At 25.7% G+C, this 18951-nt stretch overlaps 1 protein-coding gene across 1 annotated transcript in view; it reads right to left on the bottom strand.

Moving 5' to 3' along the window:
- Nucleotides 1-18951, bottom strand: part of LOC129606505 (uncharacterized) — a 113975-nt gene that overhangs the window by 9976 nt on the left and 85048 nt on the right. The window lies entirely within an intron of this gene.

The following is an 18951-nucleotide window of genomic DNA, read 5'->3' on the forward strand; positions in this document are numbered from 1 at the left end:
TCTTACCATAATAGAAAAACGACAACCATCGTACATGATAATTATTTCCGATGCGGAATTGCTCGAATTTTAAATTGCAATTTAACATTATTTTAATTTTGCGTTTTTTGTTTTTCATTTTCATTTTATTTAGTTACTCAATTTGATTCAATTAAATTTTAATGTATTAAAATTTTTTTTGTTATATTAAAAACCTAAAAATATATGAAGGAGAAAGTGATTTGATTTAAACGAAAAATTTCGAAGGATATAAGGTATTTGATTCCGTTTGGAATGTTGAAAATAAAACAACTGAATATTTTTAACAAATTTTTAGATTAGATGGTATTAAATAACGAAAAATTCCATTTAGTGACGGAATGCCCTCGAATCCAGTATATTTTAAGCAATACGTGGCATTTGAAATTTTATTGGAATTGATATGGGAAGTGTTAAAATATAGAATGAATACTATACTATTCCTTTTAGAATTATATTGTATAATTTAAAAGAATAAACATTCCATAAATCGAAATTTTTGTACTTAACACAATTAAATGGAAAACACAATAATTTATTTTTGATATTAATTTCTATACTGTTCTTTTACAAAGTACATTAAGTGCAATTTCCCAAAATTGTTTTATTTCAGTTTAATTTACCCCGGTTACCGGGGTAAATTAAATTCTATTCCAAGTAAATTATTTGCAATAATCTTGATAAATAAATCCTCAGAGTTTTCAGTATAAACCAAAATGATAAAAAACTAAAAAAAAAAATTTATGTAAAAATCCTTTTTCATTTTTGTTTAAATAATAACATGGGTTTATAATTTTGTTCCTTTAATTTTTGTGGCACATTTGTTTTGTAAATGTTATTTTATTATTAAATTTGCATGAATTAAATAACATAGGGAATCCATTATCAAAATGTAATCCAAAAAATTAATCCTTTTTGGTACCGCAATTTACCGTTCTATTTTATACAAAACATTTTGTATTATGTAATTTCCGTGGTGATATGTTGTGTAATATATTACAAGAATGTCTAATTAGACAAGTGAGATTTATTCACTGAAACTTTATTTTATTTTTTTCATTATAAATAAAAATTTCAATTCCACAAAAAAATAATAGGATTTTTATTCAATTATATAAATATTATGTTGAGTAATGAGAAAATTTGTTAAAATTATCATTAATCATTAGCTTTAAAACATTTTGTTTGCATGTAAAAAGTTAAGAATTTCAATTATTTCAACAAATTCATAAAAAATTCAAATTATTTCTAAACAAATAAAGTTAATTTGTTAAAAGTTCCACTAAAATAATGATAATTAGATCCATGAAGGTATAATTTTATTAAAAATTTATTAGGGCTTAGGAAGCATGCAATTTTTAGATTTGTAACTGTTTGATTACTTATTTGGTTTCCATAGACTTATATTGAAGTGGGCACCCAAGTAACTGTGTGATCGTACGTAATTAACCAATCAAACAGTTTGCAATTTTTGGTTAACGCAATGGATTTGAATTGGCTCTATAATTTAGTTACTTAGATGACCACAAGATGTAAGTGCTCTGCTTAAACCCTTGTATTATTAAAGTTGTCCTTTAAAATATCCGGAGACTATTCTATAGTTTTCACGCAAACTGGTAACGCATGTTGTCAATAAACTAATATGTAATAAAATTTATGTAATACACAAACATACATAGCTATATTAACAATAATATTAATAAAATAATATTTTAATAGAAGAAAGTTTAAACATTATTCAAAGGTCAATCACAAAACCATCAAAAAAAAAATTTTACTAAGAAATCAATGTAAGAAAATTAATAATAAATCAGTAGGACCTTATCAATTTAATAAGAGAAAATAAACAATATCTACTGAATAATTTGATAAATCCAAAATAAATTTGTGAACAAGCTTTTATATTATATAAAGATTTATACTTCCATACGCATATGTATATAGTTTGTATACATATATTTAAGCACTAACACATTTAAATAGACTACCAATGTCATATCAACGGAATTAATTTCTACTTTTCTTTTTTTCATATCTCAGTCTTTATCTTCTTCTACTCTTATTAAAAGTAACGAGCATGTAATATTATATTTTGAAGGTTGCTTTTCCTATATGACATTAATAACTTGGCTTCCTCGATTTGTCATTCTATTAAAGCACACATATAGATATTTTATTTTGTTTTACTTCTCTTTCATTTTGTATTCATTTTTACTTTCTCAAGAGGAAGTTGAAAATACTAAGATTCCTAATGTAATGAATATTACGAAACATGCTTAATGTCAGACTTGAACATGTGTATGAACAAGAATGTACATTTATATAGGTACTGAATGATTGCTATCATGACATAAAGCTATTAAAATTGAAGTAAAAAAATTTTATATTGCGTCATTTTGTTCTTCTTAATAAATAGGGAATAAATTTTTTCTCGAAATTTTATTTTCTCGATTGCAAATATAAAATGAAATTGTTCAACAGAGATTGAAAGTACATAATTTAATCAGATACTTGCAGAGTTTTAAGAGAATTAAGGAATTTAAGCTATGGAAACATAATTAAGCAACCCAAATCCCAAGAGTAATGAAACTAATATATTATAGAAGCTGGAGATGACGAAATCCGTTTTATAAATAAAATTATGTTCGATTCAACCTTAAAATGAAATACGAATTTAAATTAATCGGGAAAGCAACGCACCTTTGATACTTTTTTTTTGTTTAATAATACTTGTTTTCTTTTCTATGAGTAGTTCATTCTGATAAAATTGAATTTCTTGTTTTCTTTTTAATATCTTAAATGTTTTTGCTATTAAGTCTATTGGTTGTTATTGATAATGAAATGTCATTTTAAATTATTTAGAATAAATGCTCAATTCTACAGATGGGAATACATTAGTACAGAAAAATATTGAGTATAAAATTAGTACGTATATTTTTTGACGGAAGTCACCATATTCTAATTTAAGATAGCAACTAAAATACAAAGGCATATATATATTGCGGATATTAATGATATGTAGTGCAAAACCAATTTGAGCTACAGACGAAAACCTAAGAAAAGTTTATTTATTATATACAAATCGTAAAACTCTTGAATATATGACAGAAAATAATTTCTTCTTTACCAAATTTTAATTACAGTTAAGGGATAAAAGAAGAAATTTTTTTGGCTAGTTCTTACTTGAAGAGAAAGCCATAATATTTTTTCCTTTAACTCTTTCAAAGTGATTTGTGGATCAGTTCGCTCTTTCAAAATAATTTGTGGTCGGATCGCTCGTTATAATATAATCGTATAAACAAGGAAATTAAACAGCAACCCTTAAACATACAAACCAAGTTACTCTCCTACCTTCAAAGAATTATAATAGTAAAAATTTTTCTCGCTTAATAAACTAAAAAGTAGGTACTTAGAAATTTAGAAATACTTTACAATCTTATTTTCTGTTTACCACCTACACTCTAGAATATAATTAAAGGAGAAAAAAAAATTTGATTCAATTTACATTTATAAAATAAAATTTAATTGGCTATTCGTCGAACTAATTACAAATTGCTTCAAATTTAAAACATTATCGCAAAAGGGGAATTCGTCAATAAACGACAATTTATTTTGAACAAATTTCTTTTTAAAATTTTTATTTTTAGTTCAAGGTGTTTTGAATAAATTTTGCAGGGCGAGAAATTATGTCAGACTTTAATTAATGAACGATTAACTAAATTTTATCAACTTTAATTTTATCTTTTTTCCAAAACGCGTACAAAAATTAATTAAATTTAAATAATCGATTTCACATTTTCTGACCAATATCGTAAAGATTAAAAAGTCAAAGACGTTAAGTATAGACAATTATCCTATGCTTGGCCAAGTTAAAGTATTACAATAATAAAATTAAAATTAATTATACTCCGATAAATTTCCATATTCAACTCTCAAAAAAAATTTAAAATATTGGATTAAAGCCAAATTTAATTCAATTGCCACAACAATATGTGAATATTGCTAAAACGAAATTTTACAATTTAGTAAGTGAATTGCTATGAGCTCGAAAATTTTCATAACCCATAAAGCTACAAATATTATACATGCATCATTCTAAATGTAGAAAGACTTTGATCTTAGCATATACAATTTCGCTATGAGTAATTAATTGAATTGTTTTTTATATTATAATTGCATTTATGAAACAAAAAACTGCATGCTATTTTTACTTTACCTTATTAACTATACCGCTTTCGAAATTCCATTAGGTGATGATATTCTTAAATTATGATAATTTCCTAGAATATTTCTTAATTAAATTTATTAAATTTGTTTGTTTTGCAATGTGCTCTTTTATTGTCTAGTTAAATGAAAGTGTTACAGAATATTATAAAAATGTCTGTTAAATACTTCTTTCCAATTTTTAGGACATTAGTAAGCTTATAGTTAACATACTTAGAAAAATGTAAATTTGGCTCTTAGTAGAGTTTCGCTTTGCGCTACCCGAATTCCCTGAACTGCTCGTCAGTTAGTTTCGGTAACAACCAGAACTCAAATATCAAATTTCAAGAAATTCCATCAATTCGTTCCCTAGATATGGTGAAAAATGTAAAATCGGCCCACAAATCAGTTCTCGAGCCCTGATCTTTCCAAAAAATTTATATGTTCATTGTTTTAATACGAGGAGTTCATATATTAAATTTCAATGAAATCGGTTGATTATTTCTTTTTATATACACAAAAATGTATATTTGGCCCTTAGTAAACGTCTAGTTGCCGATGCCTGATTTCTTCCAAAACATACGAATTTTTGCGGACGGTTGAGCTGAGCTTATATATAAAATTTCAAGTAAATCGGTTGAATATTTTCTTCAAAATGTTCAAAAATGTAAAACAGGCCCGCTAAAAAGTGCAGTTCCCGAGGCCTGATATATACCAAAAGTTGATCGATTCGTGCCATGGTGGAAACAAACTTATACATAAAATTTCATCAAAATCGGTTCAGCCGAACTTGAGATACACGCGTGCACACACAGACCGACAGACCGACAGACCGACAGACCGACAGACGGACAGACCGACAGACCGACAGACCGAGAGACCGACAGACCGACAGACCGACAGACCGACAGACCGACAGGTTGCTAAAAATAGTTTATTTACACTTCCCTACTATGGAGAAGTACGATATGCAAAATTTGTTGCCATCACATAACCTACCTATTGTTTACACAATACGGTCGGTAAAAATAGTTATGTGGAAACTACAAGGATATGAACTGCAATTAAATTAATATTCAATTATGCAATTCGATTATTCAAATTTCGAAAATGGTGGAATTATTTGGAAATAATTTTATTTTTTATTAGATTTAGAAAGTATTTTGATAGAATATTTTTATTAACCTGTTAATTGACCAGTATTTTTATAAGGATCATATATGTAGACGCTTCATCATAAACATAATGTCATTATAATTCGTTTTCAATAATTGAATTATCTTTTTGTGTCCATATTTCAACTATATTACAAATTTGGTGAAATTTCTTTGTTCCACGAAATTTAAAAAAATTTTACCATTGAAAACTTTTAATATTTTAAAGAATAAGTCATTTTCTTATTGATTCTTTCGTAACGTGAATACGGGAAACAGGTGAAGAAAAAAAAACTTGCATTAAATATTAGAAATTAAGTTCATCAATACGGACCCGATTAATATTGCGATCAAATCCTGGAATAAGAGGTTCTTACCCATTCAACTATAAAACAAACTCTTTATTCACTTATGATTTCTTTGATTTAAAAGTAATCAGAAAACATTAAATAATTTTTTTCTAGATAACTAATTCTTTTCATCAATGACTCAAGCATCTCAATTATTTTATGTATTGCATACTTTAGCCCTACAAAATTCACGGAATTATAAACAAAATTTTCTGATTAGTTTTCGCAATCATACTACTTAGCACACAAAAACTCTATTTTATTATACAACATTTTGATTGATCACGTTCCATTTGATAAAGGTTAATTTGCGATAAAATTTTCTAAATTTACAAAAACAATACTCTAACTAATTTTCAGATATATCTTTGTTTCTTGAATATTAAACCTAAAATATTTTCTCCCAATTTCAATTCACGTAAATAAACATTCTTTTGGTAAAGTTTAAATTCAAAATAATATGTACATACATAAGTATAATATATTTATTACCCTAAAGTTTATATACACATATCATTACCCCATCATATTTTTGTAGAATTATTTACCAACATAAACAATTTTCCCATGATACCCATTGTTATGTAGATTTAAATTTGAAGGAAAAATTTCTCTAAAAACACCGGATTTATGACAGGAAGTTCACCGGAAAATCACATATCATATTATTATAGAAATATAAATTTTCTCTATTACATACACATGTACAAGAATATCTACTTATTTTTATTATTTGTATTCTTCTTTGATCAAGTTGGCTTACCAGTGGTGTGTTACAAAAATAAAAGATATTCATGTTACTGTGAAAAATTTAATAAATTGAGAAAGGAATTGAAAATAATGGACAAACGTTTTAAAAATTCATTTATACTATTTTAGTACAAAAATTTTATGGCCAAATATTGCGCTTCTTCTCTATTCAGCGGTTTTAATACAGTCAATTATTTTGTTCAAAGAAGTTTGTCTTTTAAAAAAAGTGTAAATTATATCGATGAATTGGCCCGCAGTAAAGATCCAAATTCTATGATCTGACAAATCCCAAAAAAATAACCAAATTGGCTCATCCCCAGAGAAAAACTCAGATTTAAAAGCTTGGAGAAAATAAATTCGGCCGAAGAAGAGACTCTGATCTGCACAGAAACACTTACAGACAGACATCTTACTAAAAATATTTTATTAAGGATTCCCTAACATTTTGAGAAACGCATGTGGTCGGTAAAAATATACCACTAATCCATATAAACTTAAGCTGTAATAACATCACTGTAAATTTTTTAATACCTGTGTGTATATTAAAATAATTATGATAACGATTATTTGAAAAATATCCTGATAACAATATTCTTCAACATGATTATTATCAGCGAAAATATCTACATATTTATTCATGTACACAGGGGGACCCGGTTCGGAAGGTAATTGATAGGAGTTTTTTACGAAAAAAAATTCTATTGGTGGGGGAAAGGTTGAGCTCGGATATCCTTTGGTAGTTTTGGTGGGTCAGAAAAATCTAATTGAAAAATTCTATCTGACGAATACCCGTAGTAGCTGGGGAACTGTTGAAGCTAGAACAAAGCTGTGTCCTGAAACTTCTTTGCCAATTGATAAATCTGCTCAATAGTACACTGATAATTGGTGTCAGACTTACCGTTTCCAAGTTGCTGAAACAAAAAACGCTAGTTATCTCAAAAAAGTTCGTTATTTTTTCGTTTTTCCTCGATGCCCTAAATTATCCTAAAACTACTTCTGATATTCGAGGCCTGCCCAAAACCCATACGTTTATGTTCCTTAGAAATTTACCAAATCACTTCCAGAGACCTTTAACATTTGGATCGTACTACCCTGTATTCATACTCATATCCAAATATAATATATATATGTATACGAATGTACAAATGTATGTCTATATTTCGTAAGTATATATTTAACTGATTATTATGATAATGTATTTTGATCCATAACATTAGATGAATATAATAATCGTATGTTTTAATTTTAGAACGAAAAATTTTCCAACTTTCTATATAGTCTTAAATAATACATTAGGAGTTGGAAGGGATGATTAGTATTTCAGTCTCAGAGAAAACTTATAACGAAGTGAAAAACAAAAATTTTAATCAACATAATAAAGATTTGTAAAATATTAATGTTGTGGTTGGGGGTTTACCCATTTGTTTTTCCCGCTTTTACTTTTATACACTTTAAACACAATGCAACGTTCCTCTTCTTTTACTTTTTCGTTTATAAATTAAATTTATTGAAATTATATAGAAAAAGAAAATCTTTTTCAAAAAAAAAGAATTTATTCGTGATTACGAGTATAATGATAATGGAATAGAGAGAGAAGGAGATAAATGGGTTTGGTGAAAAAGGGAAAAGTGTTAAAGTAGGCAAAACTTCAGCAGGATTCCAGACATTGTGAACTTTATCATTGCTTGTTAACGAGAAAATTATTTTTGTTTTTCTCTTTTTTTTTTTTGGTTTTCAGTCTCAAAATTGCCTGTATGTTTTTGGTGTTTTTTTTTAGAAACTGTTTTTGCTGTTATTTTCCACCATTTTTTTATTCTGTTCTCTACTTCTCATCGATTAAATAAACATTAGCATACCTTAAGGATATTTGTGCTTTTATTTCTTTTTGTTTTGAATTGTTATATATAATTTATATGGTTTGGTTTTCGGTTACGTTGGTGTACCAAAAGAATTTTCTTTTTTATTATTGTTAGGTACTTTCCCTCCTGCACAATTGTGTACAACAATTGTGAATCGAATATAAATGTGTTGAATCAAAATATGGGAGACGATTTAATTTAATTTTAATTTCTATAAAGAAGTTTTTAAGTTATTCCAACATTTTATTTTACTTAAAGGTAATTTTAGAATTTCTTGCGAAAGCATTATTATTTTTATCTAATTTACATTAAAAAGTTTATTATTAATTACCCTTCTTACTGATATTTCAAAATAAGATATGAAGAATGAAAGTAGAATCAGTGATTTTTATCGAATTAAAAATTCCATTTAATTATTTAACATTGAATTTCGTAAATTTTAGATTAAGGACTTACAAATAATTTTACGGAATATTGAATCACAAAGTTTTAAGATATTGATATTTACGAGTATTTTATTATTGTTAATGGAACTAAACAAAATCTGGATCTCAGACAGGGTTTTTGGTTTGGGAAGTTGATGTTCCTATAAAATTCATTTTTTCCATTTCTTGCAAACATTTTACTCAAAAGAGAAAAAAAAACATTATTTATCCTATTCGACTCTCAAATTTTTTTTAAAAACTCAGATTTTTCCTAATTTTAAAATATTTTATTTTAATGCAATGGTTAGCAATTAAGTCAGTCTTGTAAAGAGTATTTGTTGCACCGATTCGGTCTAAGTGTCTAAAGGTAGCACGAAGAAGAATGACAGAATAAATAAGTACTAACGAATAAAAAATTATAGGCAACATTTTCCTTATTCTACTAAAATTATTGAGCCTAAAAATTAGCTGTTTCCCAAATCCTGAATTTTAATATTTCCTGTTTCAACTCCGGTAATTTTATGCAATATAGAGAATAATAATTCCGGTAATTTCTTCATACCTCTGTAGCTCTGTTGGTAGAGCGTCGGTTTAGAATGCAGTAGGTCACTGGTTCGAGTTTAGTTCCATAGTTAGTTATAAAAAAATAATTTTTAACTTTTCACTTAACTTTGCAAAATCTTTAACTATAGAAAATCATTATTAAACTTTCCTCTTTTCAGTACTATACCAGCATATTTAAATCATTTAACTGTGAACGATTGAAATTATGTACAACTCTGTAATAGTCTGAAATTCCGTATTTCAAGTAAATTTTTTTACTGAAACTTTAAATGGAATTTTTAAGTTTTTTTGGAACTACATAGGTAGAGCTGTCACAAACAAAAACATTATTTTTGCTTGGTTTTTAATTAAGCGACTATCCATATTGATTTTATTTTCTAATATGAATATTTCTCTCTCACCTTCTTCATGACTTTATTTCAAATTTCTGAAAAAGAAACATGGAAATTGCTTTTCAAAACTTTCACTTTATACCAAAAGTAACAGGAAATTTTTAATAATAAAATAAAATTAAAAAATATTTTTCTCTCAAGTTTGTTTTTCTTATATCCTTTACAACGTAAAAAGACTCTATGTTATTAGAATAATGTATAAGGATTTTAAAATTAAAATTTTAAATTTGTGGAAAAAAATTCTTTGTCCAGAAAACGTAATGCTACCTAATACCTATATGATTGTCATAACATTTTCAAAAAATTAAAATTGCATGCATCTTTTGAAATGAAAAATTTAATTTAAAGCAAACACCAGTAAGTTACGTAAAATCATTAATGTACTGGTCATGAAGATAAAGTACCCACATTTACTTTTAAAAGCGACATATAAGATAAACAAAAATAGGGTAAACACAAATAATAATAGGCCATAATAAATGATTTTCATCAAAAAAACAAAATCAATATTGTTTCGAATTCAATTTAAGTTTAAATCTCCCGAAAACTTTTTAACATTACTAATAATAAATTGAAAACTTTCTTAAACCGAATTAATAATTTTAAGCTGAAACATTTATTTAACATAGTAGATACTTTTATTGCTAAAAAAATATTTTTTTGTCACAAATATGTAAATCCGATGCATAAATTAGCAAATCCAAAAAGAAATAAAATTTTTCGGATAAAAATTACAAACACAAAGTACAAGGAACTTTAACTGTTGTTCTAAAGAAAAAATCCTTTAATTTTATAGATTTGTGAAAATTTTTTTCTTTAATGGAGTTAAAGTATTTATAAATTATAATTTAACCAAAATCAGTTTTAAATTCAACCGCAAAACTGTTTAGTAACTCACCTTCTAAACATAGTGTAAGATTTCCAGAATGAGATCCGATTATTTTACTTTTCAACCGTTCCGAAATCATTTTCAATTCTCATTTTCGACAAGAAACGTCCAGAATAGTATAACATAGACTAGCCAGTGTTATTAAAATAACTAAATCTATTCATTGATGCAGTATAATAAAAAATCTTAGAATACGTGGTAAAATCTATTTCATTTTTTAATTATGAATAAAATCCACTTCAGGATGGTTCAAAAGCAGTTTCATGTAGCTAGAATTTTCCTTTAAATCGCGTTTTGATTTTATTCCCTTAACACATTCTAAAATAATTGTTTGTGTTTCTTCTGTTCAAACTTCGACAATTTTAAGGAATTCACTATTTCTGACATTGAGAACTAGTTGTGGTGTAGAAATTTTATTTTTACAATTTTTATTATTCATTATCGTGATAAAATTCTTTATTCATAATATTATTGCCAATTATACATACAACAACTTAAGAAAAAAACAAATTACCAACAAAATTTACAATAATAAATTTGTTTTACTTTTAATCTTAAAATGTTTTTCTCTAAATTGAAATAATTTAATTTCTAAAATTTACTTTTAAGTATTAAAATGTTTTGATATGAAAAGTTCCCAAAAATTATAAAAGTTTTTTCCATCAATAACAAAATACCATCCATTTTGTAAAAACCAAAAAGAGTTTAAAACACAAAAAAAAATAAAAAATATTTTTTCTAATTTTTTTAAATTTTTATCACTTTTATTTTTTACATTTTTGCACAAATTTTCCAAGAGAAATTTGTAACGCATCAGAAATATAGATGAAAAAAAACCATATTAATAATTTATTTTTTCACATCCACACCTAAGTTGAAATGAGTTTTAAGTGAGAAATTGTAATTTTTATGAATTTCTAAATATTATGTAGATAGATTTCAAACAAGTAGTAGTATTTTTTCAGACAAAACACGAAACAACGAAAACAGAATATTATTGCAGTATTTCAAGAAAAGCATATCTGCTGGGAAAAACATAAATTTGGATTTACCCCAATATGGGACACAATAAAAGTGCAGCTTAATAAATTTTATAATATAAAATAAGCTTAAATATACGATTCCTAGACTTTGTATACTCCTTTCGGCTCCAAATGCTTAGCAATTACAAATCATACAATCTATTAGAGATTATTATAGATAATTATGACGATGATTTTGAAATAACTCCAGTTCATTTCATTATAAAATATTCTTTATTTGCCTCATTTAAATAAATTCACAAAATCTGATTGTTTTGTTGCCGTAAATTCATTTATGGTAAACATAATCTCTTTTAAACATATTTCAATCACTCAATTTCTAAAATAACCACCACTGCAAAACATATAGATACATTTTAAGGTTCTACACAATCATAGAAAGCATTTTTTTTTTAATTTATAAATACTTTATAAGCATGCATTCAAAAATTAAAAGAACTTATTGAACATCTATATAGATTAAATTTAAATTTTCGAATCATTGAATTTGTCTTATATAACGCGATTTATAAAATTATTTTGATTGATATTAAATTGCCGTAAGTGTTGCAATCAAAGTGTCTGTTTGTAAAGCTTATAACCCTTAATTTTCATGTATCAAACAAATTATTATTATCATTAAATCATTAATCAATCATTAATAGAAAATATCATTAATCAATTACTTAAGGCTTTTTATAGGTACCAATATAATTTCAAAATATTTACAGATTAATCTGCAATAAAATCATTATTTTTAGTTTGTTGCAGAAGATTCACTGAAGATTCACTGAAGGATAAATATTCCATCATGTACTTAAAAATGGGTTTAATTGAAATTATTTTCAGGACTTCTTTTATAATTTCTTTCCCATAAACGTATTCCGAAATGATTAAACTAAATGAAGTGGATTACTAAGCATCATGTAAGTAATATTTTCCATCAACAAGCAGAATAATACAGTATTTTAGAAACTGGATTTTTTTTAAATCAATCAAATTTACAAAGGATTTCATAAAACACAAACATCTAACTTTTATCGAATATTAAAAAATCCTAAAATCTCTCGAATTCTGATATTAATTTTTTTTTCCATAAATAATATTTCCAAGATTAAAGTTGACATTAAAAATTTGCCTATACAATTGACAATTGAATTTTTCACTTGAGTCGTCAAAAGAATAATAAATTTTATTGTAAATTTAAAAAAAACAAAGATAAATATAGAGAAAATTAGAAAACATGACACCACATAAAATTTTATCCTTGAAAATCAGTAAAAACCAGAAATGTATAAAAACATAAAAATTTGTCAAAATTTATGCCAATTCTAAACAGAGACATTTATTTTCATTTCTGCTACATGAATTAATTTCGTTATTTAAGTACTAAATATCTATAGCTCTAAACAGTTTAACAAAATGTATACATGTATATGTCCTTGTTAGGATGGGTTGCTATAGCACTTTGGGAAAAATAAAAGTTATTCGTTTTTATTAGAATAGTAATAGTTTTGTTAATTAGTTTAATCTCACCATGTTTTCAAAACAAACTACGTATTGTCAAACCTACATATATACCACAAAAACAATTATAAATTGCTAAAAATCATTAAAAAAACCGATTTAAAAGCAAACCATATCCACAATCATCAGATTACAATACTTTGAAAACAATATTTTAAATCAAACAAAAAAATTTACGATGGCTACGAGCCAACCACTTACACCTTTTCCTTTTAGAATTATAAAATTAAAACTAATTCTAATTTTTTTATATATAGGAACCCTCAATATGCTATTTTGTAAACTATCACCTAACATGGTTATCACGGCATGGTAATGAATTCAGGAGGACATTTCTGAACTCTCAAATCTTGAATGCTTTTCATCCAAGACTGTGGAATACACAACTCTTACACCTAAAATAAATATGTAATATTATTTTGCAATATCTTGTAATTCATCTATAAAAAAAAGTATTATAATACGAAGATAATATATTGTGTGACTGTTGTGCTCTGGCCGATAGGAGGTGCAGATGGTTTGAACGGGACTTTCTTAGTATTGTGAAGTTCGCTTCCAACTCCCTGAGTGATATCTCTGGGTATTTAGAATCTGAGACCGGAGTAGTGTAAGTGAAATATTTGAAAACTACAATAAGCCATGGCTGGTTGCGGTGGTCGGAGTGAGGAAATTCCTTTGAATTCATATCTCTGTTCAATAATTTACAAAGTACAATCTACAATATTACAATAAATGGATTTAATAAGACAAAAACGCTTTTACCCACCCTAATGTAAATACACTGTATTACATAGAATCTTTATTTATTAAAATTATCAACATTTTGGCTATGTAAGTGAGATTTTGGTACACCATAATATTTACTTTAAAATTTATAATATTTGAAGCATATAAAAAATTCAAATTCATTACTTTGTATGTGTAATATTATGATAAAAAAAATCATATACACTTTCAGGATAATTCAGACACATATACGTATGGATGTATGTATATACATTTATGTATTTTTCATTTCTAAATTAAACATTTTGAAACCAACGGCAATGCAAAAAATAAATTACCGCCATGACACAATATTTTTGTATTCTACATCTAAATAAAATGATGTTGGAAAAATAAAAATACAATTGAATAAAATCTAAATAAAAATAAAAGTATATATGGAAAGAAATTTAAAATCTTGAAACTTTTATTTTCTGCATTGAAATAAGTTTGTCTCTATTTCAGATATAAGATAAACTATACTTTTCAAATTCCGCTAAAGTTTTGTCAAACAAAGTGATAAATTTATTGTGAAAATTTTAAAAACATTTTAAAGCGGAAAATGTTATTTATCTCATAGCTGACAACAAACAACTTTTTAATTAACTTATAACATCAATATGTCAAAAAAATAAACAAATAAATAAATAAAATAAACACATGAGAAAAAATACAACACTATCGAATTACAAAGTCACTTGCTATCTCAATGGGATATGATAAAAAAATCCAAATTTTTTTACACAGCTTTAGAAATATTTTCACGTCATGAAAATTTCCGCAACACAAATTAACATGAAACATTTGATATAACAATTTTGAATTGAAAGCACTTTTCGTATCAACGTTCAACACGGTGTTATGAACGTTTTATGTTATTTTCTTAATTTCATATTAAAAAATATCTAATTTATTGATAATTTTAGATGAGAACCAATGCTAAGGATCCACAACGGTTTCATGGATGATTCAAGATTCAAGAGTGGTAAATTGTATTTTCCAATGACCGGTTTTTATTTTTTTTTATAGAAGAAATGAATAGCACAACATTGTTATTTTGTTAATTTTGAAGAGCAGGCAATAATAATATAAAAAGGAAAATAGAATAAAAGTTATTTCTAACGAAATTTCAGGATCCTACAATTTACAATCTAAGGTGAAAAAATAATGTCAAAAGTTGAAATAAATATAAGGTTTAATGCAATTTGGTCAAAAGCAATTTTGTTATTCTTTTACATTCGCCTAAATTGATTTGCGGGGGAAAATGCAACAACATACACACGGACGTGCAGAATGAGATAAATAAGCAAATATTTTTTCAATTTTGTTGAAAACGTACTTAGAAGTGAGTGACACTTATACCGGTATACGTCATATAACATCAAATACGTCAATACCGTATACGTAAACTGAAATATTATGTATGACATACTAAATTATGAATGATAGAGAAAAAATCTGTAAACCGTAAAATTGCTTTTATATTGGATATTTTAAAAAAGCTTTTAAATGCATGCAACAACAAACAAATAAAATATTTTAAATTTAGTTCTTTTTTTTTGTAAAGAAATTTATAATCTAAATAATTTTTGTACGTTTTTAGCATTTGTCCAAATAAAAATTTTGAAAAAAAGGCCGTTTGTTAGTGGACCCGGTTACGAAACTTGTATATTATTGAAGATAGAAATTTATTTTAGTAAAACCCTTTTAAAAGGCGAGATAGGTAAAAACTTTCCCCCTTCAAATTTTTTGTTTTGCTTAATCCTAAATCTAGGCAATTTTTTAAATTTTTCATATTTGGATGAAAGTAATTAAAATAATGTTTTCTAAAGCAGTATTTTCACTTATTGAAGGGAAAAACCCCCTTAAGGGTTTTGGCGGTCGAACATTAACGATAATTTTAAATTCAATATACAGTTAACGAAATTTGCTATAAGTATATCACAGTTAGCTGAATATAATATTCCAACTTAGTTTTAAAAATATTGATTTTCAAAAGTTTCTTGTAAGTACCATTTATAGGACAAGATATGCTAAGTACAATAATAATGCCTCTTTGCTAAAATAAAAGTCGACATTAATATACCTGCTAGAAATCATTGCAATAATAGTGCCAGCTGTTCTTTTAAAAAATAAAATTACTAAAATTTATTTTAGAAAATTACTAAACGCTAACTAGAATTAAATAGTTCTCGCTTATTCGACGTCGATAAACATCGACTTAGAAAAATAAAATTTGGTTATTTTCAGAACCTAAACTTAGATTCCAAGGTTTTATAATTATTACAATTCGATTTTATAGTGCTACTTCTTCTGTAATACTACTTTTTCTTTCGTAAGTGGGAAGTACTTCGGATTCCAGTGCTCAAATGCTATTTAGCTACGGATTAATGTTATGGTAATTAAATAAATAGTACATATTTTTGTTAATACAAATTAAAATTTTAAAACGCGTTGATATTTTTCGTACCATTACGATTTTTATTCAATTTTAGACATATTTCCTAAAAGCTTCAATTCTAACTCTTACAATATGGCTATCATAATTTTCATATTGATTAAAATTTTTTCTTGACAGAAAATTCATAGTATATCTTAAGAAAATTTGATTAAATATGAAGTAACCAGATGTTACAAAACGAATTCTCATTAACAACAGAAACAATATAAATTTGTACAAAAAAGGATCATGAATTTCTATTAAATTATTTAAACTATAATAGCAGTTTTTAACTCTATGTTTATGCTAAAGATACGGTTTATATTAATTCTAAAAAATATTCAAAAATGGCGCAAAAAATAAGAAGAAAAATTAATATTATTCAAAAAAAAAAAAATTTTAATAAAATTTTTTCTACCACTCTTGCGAAACTTTATATTTAACAAGCCGTTATTTAAACATTTCTCTAAAACAAAAAAAGGAAAACATTAAATTCAAACATTCATAAAAGGAAAAAAAGGGGGGAAAACAACTACCTACCCAAAACAAAAAAAAGAGAAAATATGAAAAATCCTTATGAATCAACAAGGTGTTAGTTATATGGTTTAAATATATGCCAAAAAGAAGGTTAATCAATTTATATCCTATTCGGCTAAATTTAAGGTTAAATCGAGCAAAAATTGATATTCAAAATAAATGTGCAGAAACCCTTAAAATGAAAGCAACAGAACAGAAAAATGAAAAGGTTATAAAATAATAAATTTTTCCTTTTCTTTTTTTTTTGGATTTTTTAGTTACTTTATAATGAAAATATTTATATATGTACAGTTAAACTTTTATTTTTTGAACTTAATAAGTAGGTTCAATAAAATAGAGAGGATTTGTTTGGTAAAAAATCAATGAATTTTGAAAATAAAGATGAATTTTAGAAATAATAAAAACACGCGATTCAATTAAGGTTTTAAAACAAAGGGCATGTAGAATTGGGATCAGATAAGTATTATGTGAAATATTATAATAATTTGATTCTAATGAAACTTTTTCCCATCACTTTTTTTTTGAAAATTCACTATCAAAAAATATGGTATATTTGCAGCGCCAGATCTTCCATATATACAAAAGAAGCACTTGCAATAGGCGCCATAAAGCAGGAATGCCATTGAAAACTTTCAAAAGATCTTTTTTCACTTTTCTAGGCCATAATTCTGTGATTATACTTGTGTTCATCATAGTAAAGTTACAAGAAAAAGATTTTTTATAAGCAAAGTGAAAAATTTATAGCATTGTGTTCATTGCTTTGAAAAGGGGGAGGACGATTTTGGCAACCGCTTGGAGCGTCGATCAAGATAGAACCGAACCTGAGTATAATGGACGTAACGTGGCAGAAGTCTCGGTAATCTTTACAATAATTCTTCAAATAAATTTGTTCCACTTCATCAATATATTATCAATAATCAATAATCTTGAAAAATAAAATATATTTAAATGCATCGAAAATAAAAATAACTGTTTCAATATTTATTAAATATTTATTCAAACCGACCGTGCCTATAGCTGCAAACCTTAAGAAGAATAATAGTCACATTACATTTCGGGAATCGCTAATAATTTCACTTGATTTGCCCAGTCATACTACCTAATTTACGAAATTACCCAGAATTTACTACCTAGAAAAATACGAAATAGTTAATTGAAAATTACAATTTTCGAAAACTTGGGTCTATGGTTCATATTTTTCTGTAATATTTCTATAGATACCGAAAATGCTCTTTAAAATATCCAAAATTCTAAATTAAGTAGTCAACATAATAAATTTACAAATTTAGTGAATTCAATTTACGAATAAATAAGTGGGTAAACGAAAATATTCTTATAAACTTTTTAAAAACTTTTATTAATTTTTTTTTTATTCATTTTGTTGAAAAACTAACCTCAAAATCTTTACTTTCTAACAGTTTGCATTTAAAGAAGTTTTATTGTTTTCATATGCGCAAAATATTTCTATAACTTTATTACTTTAACCGTATCTTAACATACTGCTGCCATTTTCCACCCTTCAAGCAAAAATATTTAAAACTTTATTCTTATATATATAATATCCCTAAGGACAAAAATCAATGTGCGGTTATGTGTATATGAATTGCAATAAAAATGTAAATTTTTTTTATGTATTTTATTTTTTTTTTCTTCATCTTATCTGTAAAACAACAAAATTAATGTAAAGAGTTTTAGTTTTTTTTTTTTATAAAATGTTACCATACATTACAGAAACCTTTCACTTATCATTAAAAAATCTGCTCTTATCCTTCAAGATATACTAATATGCATAAAATATATAGAAAAGTCAATATACTTATAATATATTTTTTATAACTAGATGGCATTAGTGATTAAAGTTTTGTTGAAAAAAAATTTTTGAAATAATTTTTTTTTTTTTTGTTGGTTCAGAATATTTTACAAAAATAAAATGGAATATAATAAATGTAGTTTGTTTAAAAAGTTCATTCATTCTCTTGTTTTTAGTAAAATATTTATAAGGAAAAATTAAAATAAAATAACAGATAAAGTCCACCTTCAATCAAATAAATTAAAT

The sequence above is a fragment of the Condylostylus longicornis genome, unplaced genomic scaffold (assembly GCF_029603195.1).
Source record: "Condylostylus longicornis isolate FDR11 unplaced genomic scaffold, ASM2960319v2 ptg000018l, whole genome shotgun sequence".
NCBI lineage: Eukaryota > Metazoa > Arthropoda > Insecta > Diptera > Dolichopodidae > Condylostylus > Condylostylus longicornis.